Consider the following 16,573-nt stretch of genomic DNA (forward strand, 5'->3'; position numbering starts at 1 on the left):
TGCAATATAAAATAAAATGTTAAGGAAAAAGAAAGAATCTGGTGCTTAAACAAGTACAGTTTTCTAGTTCATTATGCCAATAGCAACTTGACAAATGTGTAGGGGAAAACAGAAGCTTAGAGATTTAAAACATGATTCACCTTTGTGGCCAGTAGAAAACTTGACCTCATCAACCCTCTGCTTTAATTATAAATAATTTTTCAATTTATTCTGTTTTTAATTAAACAAAAATATTTTCCAGGTATTACATATTTCCTGAACTCACGGCTGTCAAGGCATCTTGCTGCTGGATAAGGAATCTAAAAAAAAGAATGATTTTACTTCTAAGAATGATTTTACTTCTTCTGAAAACAATGATGAGAATAAAGGCATAATATAGCTAGCTGCTTTCCCTCAGCCTTCACCAAAGCATAAAAAACAACTGCAGTTCAGTTAGGAGTAATGTTAAAATTCCGAATAGCTCAACAGTGTAAGGACTCACTCCAATGAGTTCTTAATGACTTTCTGATGACCATGTGGTGATCTCCAGAAACAGCAGATATTATGATGGCAGCTTGTTTTCTTCTCCATCGGAGAAAAATGATAATAAGTTAGAGTGGGCATGACAACATGCTGTCTGCACCCAGGGCAGCTTCATAACTGAGGGAATAATGATATCCTAGAATGAGGAAACCGAGGGGGAGTGAGCAGACAGATGCTTCCCTGGACTCAGCAGACCAGGATCTGCCCAGAGTGCTCAGAGAGGGACCAGAGCTGAAAGCATCTTATCTATTTCACTTGTAAGTATTAAATTTCAAAGAACCACAGATGATTCTGAATTATAGTTATGCCCTCTATAATTTAGATTATCACCAAGTCCTTTCCTGGAAACTGAAAAAATGACAACTGAGAAATGAAAGAAAACAACTTCTGGCCTGTTAGCTCTCTGCTGAAATGGTGTCTGATTCACTGTAGCAGGCCTCTATGTGATGTGTACACTCTATTGATAAGTCCGAGGCTTACTGAACACTCAACACAATCTGAAAAGAATGACGTCTAATGGTTGGCACAGAGCTATGCGAATTCTCGAGGCATTAATGTGACACCCCTTTTCATTATTCACTACTAATCTGTATCCCTGCTGCAGAAGAAAGAGCCATGCCCTACTAAGGATCCAGTTCCAAGCTCCGAACTGTGAGGTTTCTAGAAAGACAATCAGGGACTAAGTGCTCACCACCTCGACAACAACAAAATGCACCAAAAGAAACCAGAAGAGAAGGTATGAAAAAAGATCAGACTCTTGGACTCAGAGGGAGAGGGAGAGGGTGGGATGATTTGGGAGAATGGCATTCTAACATGTATACTATCATGTAGGAATCAAATCGCCAGTCTATGTCTGACGCAGGATACAGCATGCTTGGGGCTGGTGCATGGGGATGACCCACAGAGATGTTATGGGGAGGGAGGTGGGAGGGGGGGTTCATGTTTGGGAACGCATGTAAGAATTAAAGATTTTAAAATTAAAAAAAGAAAAAACTAAAAAAAAGAAAAAAGAAAAAAATACTCAAAAACAAAAAAAAAAGAAAAAAGATAAAAGTTGAAATTAATGGGATGGGGATAGAAAAAACAGACACATCCCAAAGGGGGATTTTTTTTTAACATTCTTTTTAATTTTAATTTTTTTAACACCAAAAACATTTTGTATTGGGGTCCAGCCAATTAACAATGTTGTGGTAGTTTCGGATGAACATCGAAGGGACTCAGCCATACATATACATATATCCATTCTCCCCCAAGCTTTTTTTGAAGAGTAAGAGAATGGATATACTCCTTCCCAAAGCTGAAATAAGGGAAAGAAAGAATAATCTTACACAAGTTTGGAAATGAGAGAGGGGACACGATCACACACACATGTCTAAGTGAAATAAAACCAAATGAAAAAGCATTATACCACAAACAACTCTACAGTAACAAATTTAGAAACAGAGAAGAAACTAAGATTTCCTGGCAAAATACAAACTCCCTAAACTGATCCAAGAATGGAAAATTTAAACAACGTGATTACCGCTGAAGAGGACAGAAATATGCCTACCCCTTTATTCTCCCATTTGGGTTTCCCTAGCGGCTCAGTGGTAAAGAACCCGCCTGTAATGCAGGAAACATAGGTTCAATCCCTCAGCTGGGAAGATCCCCTGGAGAAGGAAATGGCAACCCACTCCAGTATTCTTGCCTGGAGAATTCCACGGACAGAGGAGCCCAGTGGGTAAGTCCATGGCGTGGCAAACAGTTGGACACAACTGAGTGACCGAGCACACACACAGTACACACAACACGTTTTATGTTTGCCACTGACAACTCAAAGTGCTCAAAGTCAAACAGTTCTTGACAGTCACTGAGCAATACACTTAATCTAAAGCTGCAGCAGAACGCCTGCAAGTCCCTTCCTGCCAGCTCGTAGTCCTGGCCACATTTTCCAGCTTGCCGTAGCTCCCCAAAAGAATCTCTAATGACAGAATTATAGAGGGCACCATTCTTTTAAAAGTGTCACTAAAGTACTCTTATTGTTTAACATTGTGATAAAAATAAAACACCCGAAAACAATGACAGCATTTGTTTTTCAGTAAGGTAAGTTAGAAATAGTTATATCACGTAATTTAAAAAAGTATTGTGGTTCATGGGGAAGAATTGAAACCAGTGTCTTTGAAAAGCAGATGTCAAGACAGCTGGAAGGGCAAAGGCACTGAAGGGCGCGAAGCACAGAGAGAAAATAATGGAGAGAGTGAAAAGCCGAAGCATGAGCTGCGGTGACCCCTGGAGCAATCCAGAATCTGGATTTTAGACTCTGGGTGAGAGGGAGGCAGAGCCGGGCACAAGCGTGTGCACAGGCATAGGGCGCCCTACCCCAGCGGGCCAGCCCTGCGAGGCCTGCACCCCACAGAGGCGCAAGGAAGGGCCCCGGGCCAAGCTGCCCGGCTTACAGGAGCCTGAAACGTAAGACCTCTCTGTTTCTCATTATTTTTAGCTCTTTCCCTAGTTCTAACCTTCTTCCTGTTTTCATACAGCATGCGGTTGAGACGTTTCTAAAAGACAGGGATTCACACTCTTAGTAGCAAGTACCTGAAAGCAATGAAGGTGCAATCCAGGACGCATCCTGCAAGCACCTGTACGCAACTCTGTCCTTTGTACTGATCAGATATTTATAATCCTCTGTGCTCACATCTACAATGTATGTCAAGAGTAGGGCAGCGTGCCATGCGGCTGACTGCTCATGATTCCCAAAGTGATGGAAGGGATAGGAAAAGGATGACATTTCAGAGAAGAGTCTTGAAACAGTAGCCTGCAGAAATGAGAGGGCTCTGACTGGCCTCCAGACAAAGCAGAGAGCACACAGTTACAGGCCGGCATCACTTCAGAACTGGGAAAATGCAACCCCCAAAGCACAGAACTCTCTTTACCCAAAGTCGTGCAGGGGGTGTTGAGTCTGTGACACTAGTGTGGAATACAAACGAATTATCAAGGTCGGTCCTGTCCTTGTCATCCCCTGTCCATTCCCCGTAGCAGCTGCTGAAAGGCCTTCTTGCCCCAGCATCTCAGCAGAAACTGCGGCTTCTTACTTCTCAGATAACAAAGAAGCCAACCCATTTCTTCTGACTTCTGCCATCACTTAATGAACTTACCCTCTCCTGACCCTGTTTCTCCAGACAGTGCTCTCCCTTTCCTTGAGTACGTTTCTAATGTCAAGGACATCCTCCCTTAATAGTTTCCAATTATTCTTACACTACATTAAGCTCTATGGATTTTGCTCTTGATGGGGGAAAAAAAAAATCAGAAGGTGTAACCAGTACTCTGTGAGCATTTTAAAATCTACATGCGAAGCTGTCTGACTTCACAGGTGGTGGGGTAGTCTTGAGAGGAAGTGCTGAAGACCCAGCAAAAGGCCACTCAGAGAAACTAAAGAATTTCAGAGCCAGAAGGACCAAGGTGTTCTCATTCTAGTGGTCTTGGTAATAATTCTTCAAGGACAGAAATGGAGAAAATGTGATATTTAAGCATAGCTGTGTTTAAATAGAATGTTTTTCCAAGTTTTCCGTGAGACGTCAGTGAGTCTTCAAGAGCAATATTATAGTTAACGATTGAGCCACTTGCCAGGACTGCACCTGCAGCAAACGGATTGAAAACCACAAAATACACAAATTACGAGCCTCATTCAAGGGGGGAAAAATGGTTAAAATTATATAACAGATTTATAATAAGATATAACTACCATAAAAACATGCATCTTTCATACTCATATTCTACCGATTCTAACACTAACATGGATATCTGAGTAGGGAATAGAAACAGGAACAAACGGTCCCTAGGTTCATCCTCTCTGTGGCCAGGAAGACGACAGAGCTGAGGTGAGCTCATGCGCAAGGTCCAGGCACCTGAAGCACATGTCTCATGAGATCATATGTTCAAGCACATTCAGCCTGCTATCAATGAAGTTACGACTAAGGAGCTGTAAAACAATCCACTAACCTGAATCTTTACCATAGTAGACCACGAACATCAAGGATATGAAAAAATTTGACAGATGGGCTACTATCCCATAATGATGATCATAAATGGATACAGACAGTTCATAATAACCATATTTTGGTAGACCTGGAGAAGGGCATGGCAGCCCACTCCAATATTCTTGCCTGGAGAATTCTATGGACAGAGGAGCCTGGCAGGCTGCAGTCCATGGGGTCACAAAGAGTCGGACACAACTGAGTAACTTAGCAACCACAGCACGCATAGACATGAAAATTCATTCTTAGCCATTTATCTTGAATGAAACATTCAGTTCAGTTCAGTCATTCAGTTGTGTCCGATTCTTTGCGACCCCATGGACTGCAGCATGCCAGGCATCCCTGTCCATCACCAACTCCTCGAGCTTGCTCAAATTCATGTCCATTGAGTCAGCGATGCCATCCAACCATCTCATCCTCTGTCGACCCCTTCTCCTCCCACCTGCAAACTTTCCCAGCATCAGGGTCTTTTCAAATGAGTTAGCTCTTCCCATCAGGTGGCCAAAGTATTGGAGTTTCAGCTTCAACATCAGTCCTTCAAATGAATATTCAGGACTGATTTCCTTTAGGATGGACTGGTTGGATCTCCTTGCAGTCCAAGGGACTCTCAAGAGTCTTCTCCAACACCACAGTTAAAAGCATCAATCTTTCTGCGCTCAGCTTTCTTTATAGTCCAAGTCTCACATCCATAAATGACTACTGGAAAAACCGTGGCCTTGACTAGATGGACCTTTGTTGGCAAAGTAATGTCTCTGTTTTTTAATATGCTGTCTAGGTTGGTCATAACTTTTCTTCCAAGGAGTAAGTGTCTCCTAATTTTATGGCTGCAGTCACTATTTGCAGTGATTTGGGAGCCCCCCAAGATAAAGTCTGCCACTGCTTCCACTGTTTTCCACTGAATTAAACATTGGGATGGTACAAAAGATAAATATTTGGGGAAATGAGAATATTAAAAAAGAGAAAAATTCATCTCCTGAGGCTTCGTAACATTTGTGGAGAATAATTCTTTTGGAGGGGATACTTTTCACACTGGTGTTAAACGGCTTTTTGAAGCACTCCATGTTGCTGTTTGGAAGAATTTCTCAAGTGATGGCCCTAGAAAAGCAATGCCCTTGGTGTAGTTAAGGACTTCTTCATCAAAGTAAAGTAAAAAAGTGTCTGAAGGATTCAGTCTCCTCTGGATCCCTGTATTGTGACTGCCTGATGCTAAATCAGAATCCATGTTCCACATATAAAATGGAATAAAAAGTAGTGCGGATGAATGTATGTAACAAAACAGAAGCAGACTCACAGATACAGAAAACAAACCAGCGGTCACCAACAGAGAAGAGGAAGGGAGAGGGGCACATCAGGGGTATGAGATACAAGCTACTATGTCCTAGTTAACAAGCAAGGCTATAGAGGGAACTACAGCCATTATTTTATAATAAGCTTAATAGATTATAATCTGTAAAAACACTCAATCTCTATGCAATATACCTGAAACTAACATAATTTTGTAAATATACTATGCTTCAATAAGATTCCTGGTGGCTCAGAGGTTAAAGTGTCTGCCTGCAATGCGGGAGACCTGGGTTCGATCCCTGGGTCGGGAAGATTCCCCTGGAGAAGGAAATGGCAACCCACTCCAGTATTCTTGCCCAGAGAATCCCACGGACCAGAGGAGCCTGGTGGGCTACAGTCCACGGGGTCGCAAAGAGTCGGACACAACTGAGCGACTTCACTTTCACTAAGATTATATCAATTGTAATTATTCTAATTCCTCAAATTCTTTAGTCAATAAAAATGACTTTTAATGATTAAAAAAAATAATCTGTGCTCCATAAAAGGGTCAAACCAAAGGTTTCTTAGGTGGTGCTCTTATGTGACTTTCTGGTGGTCACATGCTCCACCAGAGTAGGGTTCTGGTCCACTCTGTCCACCACTGACTAGGGCCTGGCACTTAGCTGGCACTCATAATTAGCTTCATCCATCCATCTAAACTGTAATGGCTGCAGATCAAACCACCCCAAAGTACTGACTCAACATACTATCATGACACTATCAGGGCACAATGATTCTGGATTCTTCTCTTTTTTTGGTTTCTTGGCTGGCCCCTCCTCTGATTTTCTTCAAGAGTTGATGCTCCTCAGGGATTATTCAAGGCTGCCTTCTCTTTTAATTCTGTCCATTTTCTTGTGCAACTCTAGCAGCTTCATGCAAATTTGTACACTGAGGACTCTAAAATCTATGTACAGCCTGAAGATGTCTCCGTGACCACAGGGCCACGCTGAGCTGTGACAGCTCACACCCTCCAGCATAGCCCCTAAGCATCTACTGCCCCCTGCCCCATGTCCAGCTCAGGAATGGCCAGCCAGCCCCCCGTGCCCACGCCAAGCAGTCGGGACTCACCCTGCCCTCCGTTCACAGTCCACGTATAAACTGCAACCTGTAGCTTGACCTTCCGACTGTTCTCAAATCCACACAGACAGAGCCGTCTCAACTGCCACCACCGCTCTTATTTTTCCTAGATTATCCTAAAACGCTTCAGTAATTCCCCAACATAGGTCATGCAGGGTCTGGCCCATGAGTAGCTAACCAGCCCCTTGCCTGCTGCTCGAACCCCACCCCAGGCCCACACATGCTGCCCTTTGTTTGACTTTGCCCAGGGGGATCTGCACAGGGGGGCCCCTGCCCAAACGCTCTGCAAGGCTTCTTCCCTCCACTCTACTAACAGGTGTCAGAAGTGAGAGCTCAGTTCATAGATGAGTTCTCTGGAAATCTCAAATTTTACCGCTGGTTCTAAAGTTATCTCAATGCAGGCTCCCCTAGCAGCCTGCCTCCTTTCTCACCCTACATTAACACCACACACACTCTAGACTCTCAGTTCTGGGCAGGCAGAGAGACTGCTTTGCACGTGATACTCAGCAAGCAGCCAGGCTCTACCACAGGCTAGCTGAGACCACAGCAAAGTGACTTATCCTTTCTGACCCTCAGTTTCCTATTGGTATAATGGGAATAATCCTTTGATATCAAAGTATCAGCCTAAAGATTTAATAAGATCCAAATGCCAAGTGCTTGTCTCTATGTTTCCTAAATTCAAAGTCTGAAAGAATATTAGTTGGAAGAATCGATCTATGTATGAATGAATAGTTATTGATAAACTAACTGACTGCAAATCAAGCAGGTAGAATGAGTTCAACACATCACTGTCCCCAAAGAGCACAGTCATGTTTATAAACCCAGCACAGCTACTGTTAACAGATTTACATGCAAAAACTAACAGAACACAAAGCAGAAACTGAACTGCAACAGCTAAGCTGATTCTCCAAGAGGCACACAGAAGCTTCCAGAAGATGATCTCAATCTTCAGTCATGTGCCAATTGCCTCCCAACTACAACTTCTAATTAAAACAATTTTAGGGGGACTTCCCTGGTGGTCCAGTAGCTAAGAGTCCACATCCCCTGTGTAGGGGGCCTGCACTGGATCCCTGGTCAGGGAACTAGATTCCACATGCCAGAACTAAGGGTTCACATGCCACAATGAAAGAGTTCACATGCCACAGTAAAGACCAAAGGTTCTGGGGTGTTTCAACTGAGACCTGGACCAGCCAAATAAATAATAAATAAATACTTAAAAAATTATTTTAGGGACCACAACTGAAGCCCACCAGGCTCCTCTGTCCATGGAACTCTCCAGGCAAGAGCACTGGAGTGGGTTGCCATTCCCTTCTCCAGGGGATCTTTCTGACTCAGGGACGGAACACAGGTCTCCTGGATTGCAGGCAGACTCTTTACCATCTGGGAAGATTCACAACTATATTACAACAAGATTATTCTGGAGTTGGAAACTTCTAGTGTGTCAACAAAAAATAGCAACTCACTCCTGGTAGAGTAAGCTACTTTTAGCCATCCCTCCATCCATGTATGTGCATGTCAAGAGAGAATAAACAAAGAACCATTTTCTGAAATGGAATATTTTGATCATGGAACTTTTCCAAGGAGACAGATGAACAGCTGTGGGTATTGACTATTTCCCATTAAATCTTTTAAATCAGAAAGAGATAAAAAGAGATGGCTCTGCACCTCTTTCCCTCAGGAGGTGATTAGTTATGGCATTTTTTCAGTCATGTGGCCCCTGATTTACAGATGACACAGTAGGAAATCAGACATTCCAATTAATAATTTAAGCTGAAGCATTTGTGTCTTAGGGAAACACAGGGAAAGAAGAAAAGAATTCCTACCTGGTGCCAAGTGATTTAGACTGTACCTCTGTTATCTGCATTTAAATATCATAGAAAATAATCTGTTCAATTCTTTAAATGAAGGTTTAATGACACTAGGTGACCAAGACAGGGACCTGCGCATTTTATAATAAACACCTGGGAGGCTGGAGCCTTAAAAACTACACTTAGGGATCTTTCCCATTGTTTACCTGAAAGAGAAGCAATCCTCTCACTTTCTTCTCACTCCTGGTATGTTCTAATGAATCCACAGTGAAAACTCTTGTAGAGCAAAGGTTCTGTCTCACCTCGCTCAACAAAACTAAAATCAATCAATACTATTGAAGACTGAACTAAACGTACAAAGCAGCTACCTTCAATGCGTTCTTTGTTAAAACCCAACAAGTAGACCAGAAAACCATTCAATCTGAGGATGCTTCCTTTCAATTGAACATAAAGGGCATGAAAAGAAAACCACACCAACCTAGACAATAGTCCAGTATTTGATTTTTTCAGAAATAGTAATTTTAGCAGCCAATACACAACAAACTCCATTCACTAATCACACAGTCTCCAAGCTATCTTCTCATTGAGCTCGTTTATCTGAATTACAGGATACTGAATTTTGCTGAACAGCTTTATGAGGTTTATTGTGTGATACAAAAACCCTTTTGTTACTCCAGTAAATAAATGTATTCAGTTTTATTGGGCCCTGGACTGGATGCTGGGGGGCCTGGAGGAACATTAAACGTGAATGACAGAGCTTCTTAATCCTCAAGAAGCTTCTTAGCTGGGTGAGAAATGCACACGCAATGGGAGAAATGCAGCTAAAAAAACAGGACCCCACTTCTGACACTATCTGCAAAAGGCACCCTCTCTGAACACCAATAAAGACAAGTGCACAATACATTTGACTCATACTCATCACCTGAAAAATCTACCTAAGAAGTAAGAGATGTGGGAGAAAACTTGCATAGAAAGATACTCACTCCAGAACTTTAAGACCGAAAATGATGACACAAGTTTACCAGCCAGTGTGTGCGTGCACGCTCAGTCACTAAGTTTTGTCCCACTCTTTGCGACCCTATGGACCACGGCCCTCCAGGCTTCTCTGTTCATGGAATTTGCCAGGCAAGAATATTGGAGTTAGTTGCCACTTCCTTCTCCACGTGATCTTCCCGACCCAGGGACTGAACCCACATCTTCTGTGTCTCCTGCACGGGCAGCTGGAGTCTTTACCACTGAGCCACCTGGGACGCCTAACAGTCAGTGAAAAGTGAAAGAAAGTGAAGTCGCTCAGGCTCCTCTGTCCATGGGATTTTCCAGGCAAGAGTACTGGAGTGGGTTGCCATTTCCTTCTCCAGGGGATCGTCCCGACCCAGGAATCGGACCCAGGTCTCCTGCATTGTAGACAGACGCTTTACCATCTGAGCCACCAGGGAAGTTTCAGGGGTAAATACAGTTAATATGGTACAACGAAATATTACACAACCCCCAAATTTCTGAAGAACAAGGATGGCTTTGGGAATTTACAATATCATAATATGTGAAAGGGGTAAAATACAAACCTTTGTGTTAAAAACCTACAGACATAGAAATACTGCAAAGAAACACCCCCATATTATACTGAAATTCTGTTGTTTAGTTGCTAAGCCATGTCCAACTCTTTTGTGACCGCATGGACTATAGCCTGCCAGGCTCCTCTGTCCATGGGATTTCCCAGGCAAGAATACTGGAGTGGGTCAGCCATTCTCTTCTCCACGGGACCTTCCCGACCCAGGCCTTGAACCCGAATCTCCTGCATCGCAGGCAGATTCTTTACCACTGAGCCACCAGCGCATGCTAAGTTGCTTCAGTCATGTCCAACCCTTCGAGACCATGTGGCCTGCAGCCCGCCAGGCTCCGCTGCCCATGTAATTTTCCAAGCAAGAGTACTGGAGCGGGTTGCCATTTCCTACTCCAGGGGATCTTCCCAACCCAGGGATCAAAACTGCATCTATCTCCTGCATTAGCAGGCAGGTTCTTTACCTCTAGCGCCACCAGATAAGTCCCCATACTATTATAGTGAGCCTCTATTACAGGTAGGCTAATAGCTGGGTTTTGCTTTCTTCTTTGCATTTCTTCCTAAAGCTCCAAACTTCATAACTATACATAAATATGTAAATCCAAGTGTATATAATTTAAGTTCCATAAATCATCACCGTGTGCTCGGTCATGTCTAACTCCTTGTGACTGTATGGACAGTAGCCCGCCAGGCTCCTCTGTCCATGGGATTCTTCCAGGCAAGAATATTGGAGTGTGTTTCCATTTCCTACTCCAGGGGATCTCCCCAACTCAGGGATCGAACCCATGTCTCTTGGGTCTCCTGCACTGGCAGGAGGATTCTTTACCACTAGCACCATCTGGGAAGCCCTAAACTCCATAAATAGAATATTTTAAAAACAATCACCCATAATATCAATGCATATTTAAGTTACAGAGAACATATCACTCTATCACATAAGCAGAGGTGACCGTCAACTTCCTTTCCTTCAAGTCTCACAGTAAGATACTTAAACATGGAAACAGATATCAATGTTAGATGAGCAATGCCTATTGTTTAACTTAAAGAGCATATGGCTTTTTTATAGCAAATAGTCACAAAGATGGTGCCTTCCATTCTCACACACTGGGAATTACTCTGGTTAGAAGAATAATGGCTTACATTTGCATCTATTTTCATACCCCTACAACCTCCTGTGACCCTGGGTACACTGCAAGACAGTACAAAGGGCTCAGGATGAAGAGAGCGGTGTCCACTTCTGAGGACAGGATCAACTGCGGGCCTTTCAATCGTCCAGGCATCCACTGAGACTTAACAACACGTGCGTGATGGGGATTCAGTCTGCTCTGCACACCTCAGACAGGCCCTGGAGACCAAGTGAGAGCTCACATAAGATACTGAGCCACACAAAGGCGCAGCATGAGCACTACTGCCGCGCTGTGCGGGAAGGAAGCGGGAGGAAAAGCCCATGCTGCCTGTTGGATTCTCCTGCAGGGCGGCGGGCTCAGGGGCTGGAGCATTAGGATGAGGGATGAAGCCAGCCTACTGGGGGAGGGGGAGACTGTCCCCAACAGAAAGCAGCTCAGCTTCCAAAAGCCTGGGCCGTGATAAACCCAGGACCTAGCAGGTAAGGAAAAATACTGCTAATACCAGTGTCCAGTCCGGATTCTCCATCTCTATGCTTCAATAAACTTATCCTAAGAGAAAACAGGACCCTGCAGCACAGACACTGGTATCAGCGAAACAGAGAAGGGGAGGGCCGCAGAGGAGGCTTCCTTCACGCCCCCTCACTGTCTGATTTCACCCTGAAGTGTCCTCATGTCATTGGCGTGAAATCAGGAAGTGCACTCAAAACTCTAGGGCTTCCCTGGGGGCTCAGTGGTGAAGAATCCTGCCAACGCAGGACACACGGGTTCGATCCCCGATCCGGGAAGATCCCACACATCACGGCGCAACTAAGTCCAGGCACCACAACTATTGAGCCTGTGCAGTGGAGCCCAGGGGCCGCAACCAGTGAGCCCACCGGCCACAGCCACCAAAGCCTGCACGCCCTAGAGCCTGTGTTTCAAAACCAGGGAGGCGGCCGCAATGTAGCCAGCACACTACAGCTGGACAGTAGCCCTGGCTCTCCACAACTTGAGAAAGAGCCCACGGGCCACAGAGGCCCAGCAGAGCCAGAAACGAACACAGAGAGCGTGAAGAAAGGCACGCTAGAAGACGAGGGGTCCTGCAAACTCAGAAACGAACACAGAGAGCGTGAAGAAAGGCACGCTAGAAGACGAGGGGTCCTGCAAACTCAGAAACGAACACAGAGAGCGTGAAGAAAGGCACGCTAGAAGACGAGGGGTCCTGCAAACTCAGAAACGAACACAGAGAGCGTGAAGAAAGGCACGCTAGAAGACGAGGGGTCCTGCAAACTCAGAAACGAACACAGAGTGTGAAGAAAGGCACGCTAGAAGACGAGGGGTCCTGCAAACTCAGAGCCGGGGGCGCTGCTACAAAGACTCCTGCAGGACGCCGTTCCCCATCACATCCTTCTTTAATGAGGCATTTGCTTCCAGGGTGCCACATTTTCATTCCGCTAGTCACAGAGAATGGATTCCAGTGCACTGAAGAGGAGACACCCCCTCATCACACTTCATTTGGAAGTTTAAAAGTATGAAGTGAATGCCAAGTCTATAAGCCACTTTCAATTATAGACGCATAATAATTAACTTGGGCTGATTATTTATTTAATAAAGTACCTAAGACCCAAGATCTTGACCTGAAGAAAAAAGTAAAACAATGACCACCTAACATACACACACTACTATATATAAAAGCGATAAATAATAAGGGCTTGGTCAACAAAGGTCTGTATAGTCAAAGCTATGGTTTTTTCAGTGGTCATATATGGATGTGAGTTGGACCATAAAGAAAGCTGAGTGCCAAAGAGTTGATGCTTTCAAACTGCGGTGCTGGAGAAGACTCTTGAGAGTTCCTTGGACTGCAAGGAGATAAAATCAGTCAATCCTAAAGGAAATCAACCTTGAATATTTATTGGAAGGGCTGATGCTAAAGCTAAAGCTCCAATACTCTGGCCACCTGATGCGAAGAGCCGGCTCACTACCAAAGACCCTGACGCTAGGAAAGACTGAAGGCAGGAGAAGGGGGAAGTCGGGATGAGATGGTTAGATAGCACCACTGACTCCACAGACACAACTCTGAGCAAACTCCAGAAGGTAGCGAAGGACACGCAAGCCTGGCGTGCGTGCTGCAGGCCATGGCTTCCGAAGAGCTGAACCGGACTGAGCGGCTGAACAGCAACAATGAACAATGAATAAGGCCCTTCTGTACAGCACAGCGAACTCTGCCCAATACGCTATAATGACCCGTATGGGAAAATAATCTGAAAAAGAAGGAATATAAGTATAGGCGTAACAGGTTCACTTCACCGTACAGCAGAAAGTAACACAGCATGGTAAAGCAACTATACGCCAATAAAAATTAATTTAAAATCAGTAAATAAAGTCTTTTTAAAAAAAGAATGACCACCTAATACAACACATAACAGTTTATTAAAATAGCAGAAAGAATACTAGGAACCCTATTTCCTTACAAAAATGATGGTCACAGAAATCATTACTTTCTTTGAATCTCTAGGTTAACAAGTAAGAGAGAGATGAAGACAGGCAGGTCTGATGAGTACCTGTTCTGAGACCTACACGGAACAACAGCCATGGAAACCTGACCTCACGTCGCTGGCAAGGCAATCGTCTGGATCACCAGAGGCTCCCTAAAAATCCAGGGTGGGCCCAGAGAACTTGCTTGACTAACCAATATCCTTTATCATAAAATGTCAATATGAATGCGTTACATTTATTTAAGGATTTACCATTTCCCAAATTCTTTTCTGTTCATTTGATCTCAGGAAGACCTGTGAAAAGATGAGAGAGAGACTGCCCTCCCATTTCAGATAAGGAAATCTTAGGCCAGCTAATTTAGTATAATCAAAGGACTGTCAGGGAGATCAGAACGAGAACCCAGGCGGCTTCATTCATTCCACCATTGCTGGTAGCTTCTCAAAGTTACATACGGTCTTAATAAAAAGCAGTAAAAAAATTACTGGCTTTATAAAAAAGAAGTTGACCTAAGGCAAATTTGCTAACTTCAAGCACAGTACAAGGACCTGTCTTCCCTGTTCTGCGGCCTACGGGAAGGTATGGTTGAGGGGGAGGGGGTGCGGGCGACGGGCCTTGAGGAAGGTGGCAGTGCCCCAGCCCAACTGTACTAAGCACACCTGTGCATGGGCCCAGCTCGTAAGCTAGTGGTCCTAGTCGGTTCCTTTGCTGTTCAGCCTCTCAGTCGTGTCCAGCTCTTTGCAACTCCATAGACGGCAGCACACCGGGCCTCCCTGTCCCTCACTGTCCCCTGGAGTCTGCTCAGACTCATGTCCATTGAGTTGATGATTCATCCAACCATCTCATCCTGCCCGTTACTCAATATCCCGAGGGAATCTCCAGTGTTTCTTAGGGCAGATTCCACATAATCTAGCCACAATACCACCAAATAATAACCTCAAAATTTCCACACCACCACCACCAACAGCATTTTTACTTGGTCCTTTAGGTTTTGCTGCAAATAACCATCCTTTCTTCCTTTACACCAAAAACCACTGTCTGGTGTTTTCAATATCAACCACCCACTCAGTCACAACGTTAGAGCTTAAGGGAGACGTAGAATCTATTCTGACACCCCCACTCTATAAACCCAGAAGTTAACTGATTTGCCAAAGGCCAAACAACTGGTTCAGAACAAAATGGATCTCCTACTGGGGTCCCCAAACACTCACTGCTAGCAGCTGCTCTTTTTCCTTTTTTAGTTGAATGTGGTATTAATAGAAATGATCAATTTTGGCTCATGCATCTCACTAAGGCTAGGTTCTGCACAATCACCCGCCTGGGCCCTCCCCATACTACGTTTTTGCTTAGAAAATCCCCTTGCTTGCAAAGGCTCTCTTCTTCTATCAGATGTGAACAAAATCTAGCTCATTCAAAGCTACCGCCTAGGACTGCATCTGCCTGCAACTCACTCTGTTTACCCTGAAACTTTCCCTGGAAAGGATGCTCCGTCCCTTCATTGTATCATAGTCTCCATCAGATTCATCCATGTGACAAACACCCACCGATCTACCTACTAAGCGCCAAGCTGGGCACGGAAGGATGGTGACACAGCTCTTGGCTAGGAGAAGACCGATGCAAACTTCCAGGGAAAGCAACTCATGAGCCAGGGTTCAGGAGTGAGCCAAGAGACCGTCCCACCGAGGGCTTCCTGCTTTTGCTCCTGGTTCAGATGACCTAAAATCATGTCCAGAGCCGTGCACCTTCCCTATTCCAGTCACCTGGATTACAAGCCCACCCGTCTCTAAAACTGGGAAGCAGCAGAGGACATGGGTAAGAATGGTGGGCAAAGCATCACCTTTCTCTCTCACCTCGGAGACAAGGAGTAAAGAGTTGCAAATTTTACATTTTTTCTCATGGTAGGTGTTGCCAATTCTGGCCAACGCAGGGCAGGAGTGAGCCCTGGGCCCATGTCACATCTCGAGGGCAGCCCAGCCTCTGCTCTCACGGGGCCATGTGTTGGGAGCCGCACTGCACCACCAGGCTGGGTGACCTGGGGAAGCAGCACTGGTTCCCAGACTCAGGGATGAGTCCTCACGGTGATTAAAGCAGGACTCCTCTGACCTCTGTATCAACCAACCTGTTTTTCCCGCATTCTGTCCTGTTGAGCCAGAACTCTCAGCATGAATCACCATTGATTCTACTTCCCTTACAGATCCAGTCTTATTTCAGCCACACATTCTTTTTTTTCAGGCACAGGCCTAAGTCGCTCTGTAAAGATGCAGGGTTACTAGAAAGTTTCTTCAAACTTCAGAACCTCTTTCTGAGCAAAATACTCCTTCTTTCTAAGAATACACTGCGGGTGCGGTTCCTACTTTTCAAAATTACCTAACAGACACTGATACCTGGATTCTCTTGCCCCAAGATCCTGGTTCAGAGGGCCCTGGGGGAACCCTCAGTCTGTAGCTTGAAAAGGTGATTCTCCTACACAATTTGGATCAGAAGTTACCAGCTTAGACACAATTCTAAAGGATGAAAAATAAAGCTAAATGCATAATTCTCAAATGTTCCTATGTTCCCTTTCTCAAGTACTAATATCTTACTCAGATATAACAGCTGGCAATTTATTTACTCACAGTATTTTTTAGTTAGCTTTAAGGAAGATAAACGAAATTAAAATTGAGAAAACTCTAG

General features: G+C 44.5%; 1 protein-coding gene across 9 annotated transcripts in view; it reads right to left on the reverse strand.

Moving 5' to 3' along the window:
• The window catches only part of SIPA1L2 (signal induced proliferation associated 1 like 2), a 241,120-nt gene that overhangs the window by 118,345 nt on the left and 106,202 nt on the right, over positions 1-16,573 (reverse strand). The gene's annotated exons all lie outside the window — the stretch shown is intronic.

Source organism: Ovis canadensis, chromosome 25, assembly GCF_042477335.2.
Source record: "Ovis canadensis isolate MfBH-ARS-UI-01 breed Bighorn chromosome 25, ARS-UI_OviCan_v2, whole genome shotgun sequence".
Taxonomy (NCBI): Eukaryota; Metazoa; Chordata; class Mammalia; order Artiodactyla; family Bovidae; genus Ovis; species Ovis canadensis.